This window comes from Chrysochloris asiatica, unplaced genomic scaffold (assembly GCF_000296735.1).
Source record: "Chrysochloris asiatica unplaced genomic scaffold, ChrAsi1.0 scaffold00136, whole genome shotgun sequence".
Taxonomy (NCBI): Eukaryota; Metazoa; Chordata; class Mammalia; order Afrosoricida; family Chrysochloridae; genus Chrysochloris; species Chrysochloris asiatica.
Genome location: NW_006408654.1, coordinates 2,160,596 through 2,175,699, shown reverse-complemented (window position 1 = coordinate 2,175,699; position 15,104 = coordinate 2,160,596).

Sequence of the window (15,104 nt, the reverse complement as noted above, 5' to 3'; positions counted from 1 at the left end):
GCAGGAGGAACTGGATCAGAGAGCTATATGGGGAAAGAACTGGAAAGGTAAGCAGAGGCCAGATAATGCTAGGTCACAAGAAGGATTTGAGTCACCAGTTTAGAAAGGTATGAAATCTAAATGTCTGTCTAGTGAAAGAAATCATGGTATAGCCCTGTAAAGGAATACTATATGATAAAATTATAAAAACTGGGATGAGGACATTTATTACCTACTCATACAATAAAGAAAACTTTAGGGGAAAGAAGAACATCTGTCGAACATCTGTTTGACACAGCCCAGTGAGATATGTTTTGACCTATATGGAATTGTGAAGTTATTGTTTGTATGGATTTATTATAACAGTAATTGCATATATTTTTGCTATAAGCTATTGAGGATATATTTGTATATCTTAATTTAGATGCATTTTGTAAGATAGCACAGTAGTTGAAGGAGTTCTGGTGTGGCGCTGTGGGCTAATGCGCTGGACTGTAAGGTCAGTCTGAACCACAAGGTTCAAGCTTACCTGCTGCTCCTTGGAAACCCTATACAGGGTCTCTATGGGTCAGAACTGACTTGACAGCACTTTACAACATAGTAGTTAAGAATGTGGGTTTTGGTCTGAGACTCTGGCTTATATTCTGGCATTGCTGTTTCCACAGCTGATCAGATGGGCAAATGACTTCACCTTACTGAAGCTCTCCTTTGTCACCTGTAAACTGCACTCACCTGCTAGAGTTGTAGTGAGAAATAAATGAGATCATATGTATGAAGCACTTAGAAGAGTGCCTAGCTATAGCAACCTCCTAAACAAACTATATACTACCACTTTCTATGAAAGTATCTTGTAATTAATTAATAAAACATCAAAAGTTAGTGTGCACATGGAAATTTGGAGGAAATTATACACAAAGTTTCTGTGGGCATGAAGGGATTGTAACCATAGCAAGGAAACGATATATGATGGGATCAATGTGAAGCTGATGTCCTCCCATGTAAACTGTCACATAATTCACAATAAAGTGTTAAGAAAAAAAAAAAAAAGTTACTGTGGTTGCCTCTGAAAGGTGGGACTAGAGCTATGTATTTCTTGTTATATGTTTTGCATATTTTCCAAACTTTGAATCATGAGCTGGTATTTAAAATTAGTAATGCCTGTTGCTTAAATAAGCTCCCATTGGTGAGATTGATCACAGTATGTTTCTCAACACTGTTAAAGGTCTACAAACAAGGTCTACAAACCATGTTACTATTTAGCTCTACAAATGTCCCCATTATTTTTGCTCTTTCCTTTGTTTTGACTTACATACTATTTTAAAAGTCTTTGTGGCCAAACCTGCTAAATTGTGGTAAAGCCATGTTTCATCTCCTAATACAGTTCGCCCAAGAAAAGCTTCAGGATCTTGGTCCCACTTGTTAGAAATTTTCTTTGAAAGCTCCGCTTTTGTCTGCAGCTGATCTGGCCAGAATAGTTTGAGTATCCATTGAGCAGAAAGTTTGCTCAACTTGAATTTTTCACTCAGAATTGTGTAAGCTGAGATTTCTATGGAATTAGCTATTGCTTCTACTGGGAATTATCAGTCCTTTTCAATTAGGGCACAAATAAGATTGTTTCCTCCTAAATCGATGTTGATGGCCTACCACTATGGGCTTCATATTCAACATCATCTGGTCCCTTCTTAAAATGAGTTATCTGTTTGTGAACTGGTTTGATTTATGTACTATTTTAAAAGGTTTTGTGATTGGAGTGGGAAAGGGCTGGCATTTAGAGACCATCTCTAGGAGCTGCATTTTCTACAACTGACAAGAGATCCTGGCAGATGGGGTAGATGGTGACTTTCCAAAGATTAACATGTTGAATATGACATAATGTGGTCATAAAGCTGGAAGAAGAAACGTGACTTACTGTTGTTTTTAATCAACAGAAGAGATTGGTGATGGGACGAAGTGTACAGTTGTTGAGTTTGGATGAAACAATGCATCAGTGCCCATGAACGATTCATTTTTCAGTATTACCAGTCTTGCCAAAGCCAGCAACTTCTTGAAACATTTTGTGTCATGTTTATTTACTGTCTAGATACTTTGTAAGGAGTAAGTCATAGAGATGAGGGTTATTTGAAAAGCTCATGGAAATGTGTATTATGAGAAAGCTATGCATAGGTTTCAATGTTTTTTGCATCAGACCCATACTAACTTGTTATAAGATATCTGCACAGGAGCTAGTCTGAGGCATTAAGAAGGATAGGCATCCATTTTTAAAAAGCCCCTATCAATATAGATTGTGTTGAAATTAAACAAGAACAAACAAAATATATGGTGACTCTTGGGTGGAAGAATGGTGAAATCATTGATGCTTTATGACAAGTTTATGGGGATAATGCCCCCTCCCTAAATCAGCAGCTTATAAGTAGATAACTCATCCTAAGAAGGGACCAGATGATACTGAAGATGAAGCTTACAGTGACAGACCATTCACATTGATTTTGGAGGAAACAATCTTGTTTGTACTCTAACTGAAAAGGACTGATAATTCCCAGCAGAAAGAGCCAACAGCATCGACATCTCAGGTTGCACAATTCTAACTGGAAAATTAAAGTGGAACAAACTTTCTGCTCAGTGGGTGCCAAAAAACTATTGCATCCAGATCAGCTGCACACAAGGCCAGAACTTTCAGTGGAAATTTTAAATGAATAGAATCAAGATCCTGAAGCATTTCTTGGAAGAATTGTAACAGGAGATAAAACATGGCTTCACCAATATGCTCCCAATGAGAAAGTACAGTCAAGGCAATGGCTACCAAGAGGTAGAAGTGGTGCCGTCAAAGCAAAAGCATACCAGTCAAGAACACAGGTCAGGCAACAGTATTTGGGTGCTCATTACATTTTCCTTGTTGGCTTTCTATAGGGCTGAAGAACAATAGCATCTGCTTATGAGAGTGTTTTGAGAAAGCTAGCCAAAGCTTAAGCAGAAGATCTCCCTGGAAAGTGTCACCAGAGAGTCCTTCTCCACCATGGCAATATTCCTGCTCCTTCCTCTCATCAAACAAGGGCCATTGGGGAGATTTTCCTTGGGAAATCATTAGACAACCACCTTCCAGTCTTGATTGGGTTCCTTCTAGCTTCTTTTTGTTTCCTAACATTAAATCTTTAAAGGCACCCATTTCCTTTAGTTAATACTGTAAAAAAGACTGTATGGACATGGTTAAGTTCTTTGGACCCTCAGTTCTTTAGGGATGGACTAAATAGCTGTTATCATCACTTACATATAGTATTTTGACCGTGATGGAGCTTATGCTGAGAAATAAAAATTTTTATCTTATAATAACATTTTCCATGAACTTTTTGAAGTCCCTTTATAGTCCAAATGATTTTTAGATTAAAGACAATGTACAAGAAAGATGAAAAAGTGCTTAGAATTTTTTTTTTTTATTGTGAATTGAGTGAAGGTTTACAGACTAGATTATCAGTTTTACATTCAACAAATCACACACTTTGTTTCATTTCAATAACTGCAATCCCCTCCATGCAGCAGCAGTTATCCTGCTTCCTCCATGTGGTTCCTGTTTCCATTTCACCTTCCTTCTCATCCTTTCTGAAACTTGTCCTTAGGTAAATGTTGCCCTTTTGATCTTGAGTGATTGGCCATTCTGTGGTGAGCATACCTTACCAGTATTGTTTTCCCTCCAATATATCTACTGCTTGGCTGAAAATGGAACCATGATGGTGAGTTTCAATCCAAGCCTGAAGGATGATGGGTTATCAAGGGCCATAGTCCCAGGTGGAAATGTATATTTTAAACTAAAAGTTTATAAGCTGTTGCTCAAGGCCAATATAGCATACTGCATAACTGATTTTTGATTGAATGAAGTCTGTCATAAACCCATTTCTTTTTTGTTGTTGTGCTGGTCACCCTGTAGCTGAATTACTTCTCCATATTCTGCATTCCCAATTAAAGTAACACTGTGCAAATTTCTTCTTAAATGTCTTCACTAGTTTATTTTCAGTATTTTATTGTGAATGATGTTGGTAGTTTACATGGGAGAACATTAGTTTTACCTTCATCTTATTGTATATTGTTTCATTGCCATAGTTACAATCCCATCTATGCATCATCAACCAACCAAAGGGTATACCCTTCAAGTCTGCCCCCACCCCCACCCCCCAGTTGTCAGCACACAGCCCTTCTCCCTCTCTGGGTCTAAAGTCCCCAGTTGCTCCATCTCTCCACATTGTCATCTCTTCCTCCATCTCTGGTGTCACTGCTTCTCTGGGTAGGGTCCCGCTCTCTGCTCTTCTCCCTTGATGGTCCCAGGGACCTCCACTCCTAGACTGCAAAGTTAATCACTCCCCTCCTTGCTACAAAATGTCTGCCTTTACATTTCCAACCCTCACAATCAGTCCTGATAACAATTATTCACTATTGTATCACAAGAGACCTATCTGCATTTCCTTTCATTGGCTCTGCCTAGACAGATTAGATACTACTCAGTGGAGATTCTACCTTCCTCCATGCCCTCTGGATCTAGGTTCCCTCTTGAAAGTTTGTAAGCCAGTCACTTCTTGCCTTTGTAGCCCCTCCGTTTTGGGTAGCCAGTGTCCAAGTTGCCCATCCCTGTCTACTCTGTGTATGGAGGGGGTGGGAATGATCCTTGCTGTAAAGATTTGTTTCCTCTTTTGAGCTACTGCATCCATAGGTGTAGGTCAAGTTCATCAAATTGTATCAGATTACTCTTTTTTTTCCTCTTCTTTCTTCTTCTAGTTGAGCTCTGATCATCCAGTCAGTGAAGCCAGGATAAGTGGGTATTATCTGCAAGTGGGAGTGTTCTTGTGCATGTGTCCTCTCTTCTTATCAGCTGGACGCTTCAGTCTCCACTCTAGTCCTCTGTGGCTATGTCACTGACTCTGGGCCCAAAAGTCCCCAGGTCTTGCCACACTGCTGGCCAACCAGGTCTCCACCCGGGTTCACAGGAGTCTATTGAAAGTTGTAGGGCTTAGCTCGCCACTTCATTGCTGTTTTTCCCTCACTTCCCCTTATTGGTGAAGAATGTGGTCACCAATCAGAGCATGTATTCCCATTGAGTCTTAGTCTTGGGAGGGGGTTTGCTCTGAGGGGACCCGACCACTTGCCTTGATGTCTCCTAAGCAAGCAACTTGCTTGTTCTTGTAGTAATCAGTTGGTTTGCCTATATTGTTTTGTATTTTTACTGTAGGGCTTTCTTTCAAGAAGTATCTTCTGTTCTTTTAGCCACTCTAGGCTGGTCTGCTCTTCCTTTCAAGTGGGAATTTTCCACCTCTGAAGAATCTGGATCCTGTTCAGGATTCCATCTATAGTCTTATGTAATGCAGAGGCTCCAGAGGAAGCCTCCTTCACTGAGCACGTTGTAACCCCATTTTAGGTGTTCTAGTCAGTTATAGGCAGAAGACGGACTTACAAGCTTTCTATGGTGATATTGCTGCCTAGTCCTTTCTCTCCCCCCCCAGTGTCTATTTTTTAATGGTATGCAAGGGAAACCAAGATTCAAAAGACAGCCAAGCATCTTAATATTATTTCCCCCCTTTTCCCCATTCCAACCATGTCTCAATCTCTGTATCCCAGAGCCCTGTTGTTCCAAGGTTGTGCATGCATCATTCTTTACCTCTATCCCACTTAGCCCATGCAAACCTGCCTAATTGTTCTCCCATCTGCTTTGGTCTTTCATTCCCCTCCCCCTTCTTGTATATTGCCCCCATCCCCATCACCCAAACTATCTTGTGTCTATTCCCTGCCCTGTGTTCCACCTTCCCCTCCCTCCCCTCACCCCATCCCCATGGCCCAGTAACCAGCAAAGAATCTCCCCCCCTTTAGTATGTGTTCTTTTTCTTAGTCTTTTACAGAAACCCATTTCTTTTTATATAGCATTTATCTTTTTGTTTTTTGACATGTTTATTGCTATTATACAAAATCAAATTAGTTTTTATTAATTTTATATGGCACAATATTTTCATCATGTGCTTTAGATATTCATGTCAGCTTTATAACATATACAATTTTCATTTGCACATCAATGATCTCTAATATTCAAATCACAAATGGAAATAAATAATAATTAGAAGAGTTACATGGGTTGTTGTTTTAGGTGCCATTGAGTCGGTGCTGACTCATAGTGACCTAATGCACAGCAGAATGAAACACTGCCCGATTTGGGCCAGTCTCATTACTGTTGCCCTGCTTGAGTCCATCGATGCTGCCACTTGGCCAATTCATCTTGTTGGGGGTCTTCCTCTTTTTCTCTGACCCTCCACCTTACCAAACATGATATCCTTCTCCAGCGACTGGTCTCTCCCAACAATATGTCCAAAATATGAGAGACAAAGTTTGACCATCTTGGTCTCCAAGGAGCACTCTGGCTGCATTTCTTCCAACACAGATCTGTTGGTTCTATGGGTAGCCCATGGCACTTTCAATATTCTCCTCCAACACCATAACTCAAAAACATCAATTCTTCTACTGCAGTTTGCAACTTGGAACATTTCCCATGATTCACATGATTGTCTGTGTGATGAGAATATCACTCCTGGGTCCTGGGACACCTGGGAACTTAGGCAAGACTTTAATTAATTATGTGAAATTATAGCATTTATCTTAATGTAATTTTATTTCATTGAAGCTACATTTGGAGGTTGGTTGATTCTGTCTCATCTACTTGGCATGGCAGTACCAAGATCAATGCCTTGTACATAGTGCGTATTCACTATTTGTTGAATGAGTAAATAAATGAGTGAATGTTATTGTCTACTCTTGTTAGTCTGTTGTTGTTGTTGTTGTTATGTGCCGTGGAGTCGGTTCCGATTCTTAGCGACCCTACACAGGGTTTCCGAGGCTGTAAATCTTTATGGGAGCAGACCGCCTCATCTTTCTCCCGCGGAACCGCTGGTAGTTTCGAACTGCCGACCTTGAGGTTCACAGCCCGATTCGTAACCACTACTCTACCAGAGCTCCTTTTTTTAGTCTAGAAGACTTAAAAAAAATACGTTTTTGTTGTTTAGTGCTGTTGAGTTGGTTCCAACTCATAGCCACCCTATATAGGGTTTCGGAGGAGTGGCTGGTGAATTTGAACTGCCGACCTTCCAATGCAAACCAGCCTTGAGGTTGAATGCTTATTCTCTAGTACCACACCAGGAACAGAAAGTCCTATCTGTCTACCACGGAGCGGCTGGTAGATTCGAACTTCTGGCCTTGCAGTTAACAGCCTAACTCTGTGGTTACAAATCGGGCTGCTAACCTGAGGGACAGCAGTTTGAAACTACCTCCTGTTTTTCAGGAGAAAGATGAGGCTTTCTGCTCCCATAAGGATTTACAGCCTCAGAAACCCTGTACAGGGTCGCTATAAGTCAGAACTGACTCCACAGCATGTAACCACCAACCACCACCACCAAGGTTCCTTATAATAAAATATATATAACATTTGTGGTAAAGTATATATAACAAAAAATGTCATTTCATTTATTTTCAGTGTACATAAGGTATTTCCAAAAACTTCCCTTCACCCAAACAGAAATTCAATACCCCTTAAGCAATAACTCCTCATTCTCCCCTACCTCTAGCTCTGGAAACTATGAGTCAAAATAGGCTAAAGTGGAGGGTCAGTGAAAAAGAGGAAGACCTCAACGAGGTGGATTGGCACAGTAGCAGCAGCAATGGGCTCAGGGATAACAACAATTGTTATTATGGCACCGAAATGGGCAGTGTTTTGTTCTGTTGTGCATAGAGTCACACTGTGAGTCAGCACCTACCATCTGGCACATTACCGTTGTGGTGTTCCTATTTCACCACTAGAGGGCATTCCTCCCTGACATAGCCTGGACAAAGTGAAACCGGACAAAGTTGCTCCTACCAAGTATGTAGGTAGTCTACTACGTAAAGCCCAAAATCAAATTACAGTAGTGGACTCCTAATGTCTTGAGATGCGGTAGACTTGGGGCAACAAGAAGAGAACTAAAGAGCTGCTGAGCTTACTCTTAGTGATTTTTAAATACTTATATTAACAGCTGGAGTCCTGGTGTGGTGCTGTAGGATCAGCACTCGACCATAAGGTTGGTTTGAATTGCAAGGTCTGTGGGACAAACACACCAGCTGCTCCTCGGAAACCCTATACAGGGCTGCTCTGAGCCAGATCTGACTCGATGGCACTTCACAACAATATTAACAGCTTGGACTCATGATGTGGCGCTGTAAGATTAACACTGGACTGTGAACCACGGGTCAAATCTACCAGCTGCGTCTTGGAAACCCTATACAGAGTCACAACAACAAATGTACTCCAGTTCTTCGGCCATTACCCAATTACAGTGATGCTTTTGAATCATGTGGTTTGCATGCACCACATGTGTATACTGCTGTCCTACGTTCAAGCCAGCTGCCACTCCCCAGGAGAAAGATGAGGCTCCCTGCTCCCACGAAGATTAAAGCCTCGGAAATCCCATACAGGGTCGCTATGAGTTGAAACTAACTTGATGGCACTTAACCACAACAGCAGTGTTTTTATGGTTGCTGATTTTGTTCATTTTTTTGATGTTTTAGGTACAATATTTTGGTAATTAGTATTTGTCAATTTATAGGCAGAACCTTTTTGAGAATGAGGTAGTAATTAAAGGAAAAGAAATAGAAAAATCAAAAAAGGTTTCTGCTCAGGTACTGATGTTGTAATTCAATGTAAGAATAAAACAATTTTGTTGTTAGTATTCATATAATCTAAGAAATAATACATTTAAATAACTTACAATTATATCACATATTATTCTGATTAAACCTGATTATAAATATTACTAAGGCTTCTGTGGACTTCTGGTGTGGCACTGTAGGATAAGCACTGGACTGCAGACCACAAGGTCAGCGGTTCAAACTCACCAGCTGCTTCTTGGAAACCCTGTATTGGGTCACTATGAGTTGAAGCCGACTTGATGTCATTTAACAAGGATTCTGTCTGGTCTGATACAGGAGGTCCATGGAGGGTGGAGGTGACACCATGGGCTGAGTGACACCAACCCTAGTGATGGTTTAAGCCACTGGTCATTTGAGCACTTCCTTATTTTAGGTTAGGCTGCTAATTGCAAGGTTGGTGGTTCAAACCCATGACTCTATGGGAGAAAGATGAGACTATCTGCTCCTGTGAAAATGTCGTCTTAGAAAACCTATATAGGGTCTCTATGAGTTGGAATTGACTCAGTGACAGTGGGTTTGGGTGGGCTAACAGGATGTTCCAGGCTAGTCGTGTATATTTCTCGCCCTAGCCCTGGAAATAGCCATTTCTCCAAGGAGCCCTGGTGTTTCTTATAGTGACTTATCTAAGGCAACATAATACCATATTTCAGAATGAGGGCCCAATCACTTCTGAGCTGAGTTGACTTAGTTAAGTTACTCAAGATAGTGTTTTTCTCTCTTAAGATCTAGTTTGTATTTAGAGAATAAAATGGTACGTATATCATAGTATTGTGAGGATTCATTTAGATAATCTATTTAAAGAAAAAGGAGTGTCGCATAGAAAATTGACAGAAATGCTGCCTATTATTATTATTATATCATTATTCCCTTTCTCTTTTAAAGGATTTTTGAAGAGGACATCTTTTTTTTTTTTTTTAATGGCTTTACAGAATCTTAAATAGAATACAGTTTGACATGATGGCCAAAAATGTAAGTATCTGTATATTTCAAAATAGGAAGTTTTTTTTTTTCCAGTGAGCTGTAATTTTTCTCTATATATATTTTCTCACCAATCTGATTAATCTAATTCTGCTTATGGGTTTATAGTTATTTTTGTTAACATAGAGTGTGAGATAGTAATCATAGAAAAATGCTATTGAATGCAGTAATCTAATGGCCGTAGCAGCATTCTTGTAAACTGCTGCCAAGTTGGTCCTTGTCAACAGCTGCAAAACTGCTGTCTCTAGAGAGTTCTCCACCCTTTTCCTTCTTCGAGTACTGTAATTAATTTATTGTGGTACTTGCTGGAGAGTTACTTGAACGTATTGAGCAAATCACAGATTTCTTTGGCTTAATTTTTCCTTTTGCGTTTCTTTACTCAGGGAAGTATGAATACTAAGATGTTGTTCAGAATAAGCTTGCTCTCCTCTGGGGGATGGCTCATGAAGGTACATAAAACTTGGATGTTTTGGAGACATCTGAAGACAATCATTATTTATTTATTTATTTATTTTTAATTTAAGGTTTTTATTGTGGATTGAGTGAAAGTTTACAGGGCACATCATCAGTTTCACATTCAACCATTCATATAACTTTTTTCATTACATTGATTATAATCCCCTCCATATACCATCAGTTAACAGTGTTTCTCTCTATCCTCTTTAGCTTTTTTTTTGGGGGGGGGGACAGAAACTTTGCCTTTTTGGAATTTACAGTCTCGGCTTTTAGGGAAGGTTTTTACATTTATCTGTGGATATCCAGGGCTCATGCATGTGATTACTAGCAAGCATACTGAATAATTGGATGAGGGCCAGTTTGCTATGACTGCTAGGTGACTATAAAGTCTGATCCTCAGAGCCTATGGTTTGGATGGTCTGCAACACTTGGGCCCACAGGGCCTTGAACTCCTATCCGGGTCTGCACGGTCTGCCACAGATTCCCCCTTATTTATTATTTGTTTAAGGGACGCTGCCTGTCTTAGGCGGTCAGTGTGAATTCCTCCGTCTTACCTGTCTTTGAAACTCATTGCAGCATGGCAATGGCACTGTCTTAGGTTGCCGAGGTTCCATGTAATCCTTACCTGTCTCTGGCCACACGTCCAGCATAAACAGCCGCCATCCGAAGAAGGCAGGGAGGGAGGAGACCGGGTGGGGACCCCACACGCACGACATTGCCAGACCACCACCTGCTCTAAGGTAACCGAGCAGGATCACTATGCTGAGGTTCAATCAAGTTCATAGTGGATCTTAATCTCTAGCAGAGGTAGCAAACTAGAAGCCACTCAGTGCTCAGCTTGAGAATTACTTATATCAGAAATCTGAGCATGTAGCTGATGAATATCCGCAGACTGGTGGCTATTATTCCACAGTCTCATAAAATGCTGTTGAATTAAGTTCCAATCAAGTTCTGGGTTGCTGAAAGATATCACAAATTTACTTATACAGTGAATAACCTTAGCTGGGAGTGTAAACTGGATACATGGAATCTTATTTCCCTTAAGCCATCTTCCTTTTTCTAAAGCATTTAGTCTGTTGTGTAAACCTTTGTCTATTTACTCTTGGATCGTATGAGCGAGAGTAATATCCCTGGACAGTTGATTTACATGGTGGGCAGGGCAAAAAAGGTAACAATTCCTATTAGTGCAGTAATTCTTGACATGAGAGTAAAGATATGTGGCACGTTTAAGGGCCAGGCACCACAATGATTTGCCTAGCTTCTGAAAACATTAACAGGCAATAAAGCATACGATGGTTGATGAACAATTGCAAAATCAGTAACATCTGTTAACTCCCCATTCCCCACGCTCGACAAGTAAAGCAACAGAAAGTCTCTGGAGTTTAACCAGTTCTCTAATAGTTAAACAGTTCTTAAAGTCTTCTCTGCTGTGGAAACGGCTGGCAGGCTCCTTGGTGCTCTTGCCGGAGGGGCCTCAGTGGAAAAGCAGATGACATCACTATTTCAGATGGGTCTTCAGTGAATGCTGGCTCCCTCAGGCAAGCTTGCTCCGAAGAGGGAGAAGTGGTTGTCCTCTCGCTATAGGGTCGACTTAGTCAGGCTGGAATCCATACTGGAGAGCTTTTGACCTGTAACACAGACTACAACTCTCGCCCCTTGGTTAGTCACGTAATAAAGAAACATTCCAGCATCCTAACATGATTCCCTCACATTCCAATCATGACTCAGTCCCTGTATCTCAGAGCCCTGCCGTTCCAAGGTTGTGTATATATCTTGCTTTATCTCTGTCCCCTTCGGCCCTTTCACTCATGCCCAATTGTTCTCCCAGCTGCCCCGTTTTTCCCTTTCCCTCTCCCTCCTTGTATATTGCCCCCCTCCCTCGCACCCAAGCTCTCCTGTGACCAACCCCCACCCTGCGCTCTGCCCTCCCCCCCTTCACCATCTTCCCAATCCCCAACAAAGACCTCCCCCTGCCCCCTTTCAGTGTAATTTCTTTTTCTTAGTCCTTTACAGTAGTGGTCCTATGCAGTATTTCTCTTTTTATGACTGACTAATTTCACTCAGCATAATTTCCTCAAGATTCATCCATGTTATGCGGTGGTTTACCGCTTCCTTGCTATTCTTCAATGTAGCATAATATTCCATTGTGTGTATGTACCACAATTTGTTTATCCATTCTTCACTTGATGGGCACTTTGGCTGTCTCCACCTTTTTGCTATTGTAAGTAGTGCTTTTATAAATATTGGTGTGCATACGTCTTCTGCTGCTATAAACATTGGTGTGCGTATATCTTTTTCTTGTGGGTAAATACCGAGTAAAGGGATTGTTGGATCATAAGGTATTTCTATTTTCAACCTTCTGAGGAAACACCGTATTGTTTTCCAAAGAGGTTGGACCATTTTGCATTCCCACCAGCAATGCAAGAGTGTCCCCATTTCTCCGCATCCCTGCCAGCATTTATTGTGAAGACAATCATTTTTATCTGATTAAGGGTGTCTTTAATTATCTACAGACCCAAGACCTCTTTAGATGTTTTGGAGACAAGATTTTTCCCTCCTCTGCATGAAGCTACCATTTATGAATGACCTTCCTTTCAAGTTATATCCTCATTGTCAGCCTGTATCAATATTTTTGCCCCAGTTATTGTGAAGGATTATACTGGAAAGTCAGTAGTTTAAATTGTAGGATGGAGGGTGATTATAATTGCTTTACTGTTCCCAAATCCTTAGGTAGGAATCTTTGATTGCAGGTAGCAGAAACCATCCTAGGCTACCTTAAGCAAAAAGCTAGTTTATTATAAAAATAGAAGGTTGTCGTGGGGATTTTAAGAGGAGGGGTTTAGTGGAGTTTCAGAAACTGGAAAATCACCAGGAATTGAAGCAGTATTTGGTTTCTGTCTCTCATCTCTGCTGGTTTCTATGCATTTGCTTATTATTCTCTCTCATTGCAAATGATTTTCCTCCATTACCCAACCAGCAAGGCAGAACAAGACTTCTCTCAGCATCTTGGTTTTAAGGGATCCGCAAGCCCTGCCTGCCTATGTCAGCTCCAGCTGAGTCTGATATTCATAGTGCTTTGGCTCCTTGTGACCAGGAGAGACAAGAAACCTAAAATGGCTGCTGTGGCTCACTTCAGTGAGTCAGGGGAGGTGATAAAAGGGCTCCTAGTGAGTCAGTTAATAAATTCAAATGCTGCCCCTAATACATTAAAAATAAATAAATAAATAAATAAATCTGCTACCAAGTCATTTCTGACTGTGATGACCTCATGTGTTTCAAAGTAGCCCTGTTCTCCAGAGGGTTTTCAGTGGCTGTAATCTTACAACAGAAGGTCACCGGGCTTTACTTCTGCGTCACTGCTGGTGGACAACAATCACCAACCTGTCATTAGTAGCTGTAAGGAAAAGAAAGAAAGAGACGAAAGGAAGTAGAGTCTTGGCTTTAACAGCAGGCAGGTTTATTGAGAGTAAACCTGGGAGGGGGTACTCTTAAATCACCAAAGGAGACCAAGAGCCTTCTGTTCCCTTACAGACTGGAGTATTTATAGTCCATGTGGTCTGGGTATAGTTCTGGCGAGTTTACAATGGGTTGGGGGTGGGGTGGGGGTGGGGTATGGAGATTTTCCTGAAACCTGGAATTTCAAGGGGGTAGGGTCTCCAGGTGTAACAAAGACCCAAGCTTGCGGGGGTGGGGGGGTGGGGGTGGGGAGTGGGGTTGTAATTGCAATGCCATTTCTGTTGATCAGGTATAAAGTCCTTCAGCAGCTGAGAGCAGACTTCCTTCCATGGGCTTATACATATAAAATAGAGGTGGGGAACCTTTTTTTCTGCCCAAATTTATAACATCACTCATGAGTCATAGAAAATTATCAACTTAAAAATTAGCCTGCTATATTTGGGCAAAGGTTCAATGAACTCATTCCTCCTGGTGTGGTGCTGCGGGTTAATGCCCTAGACTGCAAGGTCGGTCGGTTTGAACATCAATGTTGGCAGTGCAAGCTCACCAGCATTCCTCAGAAACCTATAGGAGGTTGCTGTGAGTTGGAACTGACTCGATGGCACTTAACAACAAACAACAGTGTGATGGTTGAAACTGTGATTGCCTTGGTAGGGCAAGACCAAACGATTTTGCAGGTCTTATATAGCCCGTGGCCTAGACGTTCCACCCTTGTTCTAAAGAATAGCGTTGTTGTTGTTAACTACTGTCAATTCAGTTCTGACCCATAGTGACCCTGTAGAGGGTTTTCAGGGAGTGGCTGGTGAACTTGAACTGCCAACTTTGCAGATCAAACTGACCTTTCAGTCCAGCTCATTAACCCACAGTGCCACACCCGGACTCCAAAATGATAGTATTAAAAAGCCTATATTATATTATCTCTGGTTCCTTAATTTAAGGTTTTTGGTGTGGATTGAATGAAAGTTTACAGGGCATATCATCAGTTTTACATTCAACAAATCATACACCTTGTTTCCTTACAATGATTACAATCCCCTCCATGTACCATTAGTTAACAGTATTTCCCTCTATCCACTTTAGCTTTTTAAAAACAAACTAACAAAAAACCCACTCAGGCATATATAATAATTTACATTTCCAAAGGGCACATTCTGCAAGTCAGCCTCCGGCTACCAGCTCTTAGTCCCTCTCTTCTTAGTCCATGAATCTAGAATCCTCAGCCACCCCACTCTCCATGCCTCCATCTCTGGTGCTGCTGCTTCTCTGGATAAGGTGCCACATTCTGTTTGTGCGTTCCTCTCTTTATGGTCCTAGGGTCCTCTGTTTCTGGACTGTAAAATTAACCACTCCCCTGTTTTGTTTTTATTTACAGTTTTTATTGTGGATTGAGTGAAAGTTTACAGTGCAGATAATCAGTTTTACATTCAACAAATCATACACCTTGTTTAATTATAATGATTATAATCCCTCCATGTACCATCAGTTAACAGTATTTCTCTCTATCACTTTAGCTCCTTTTTTTTTTTTTTTTT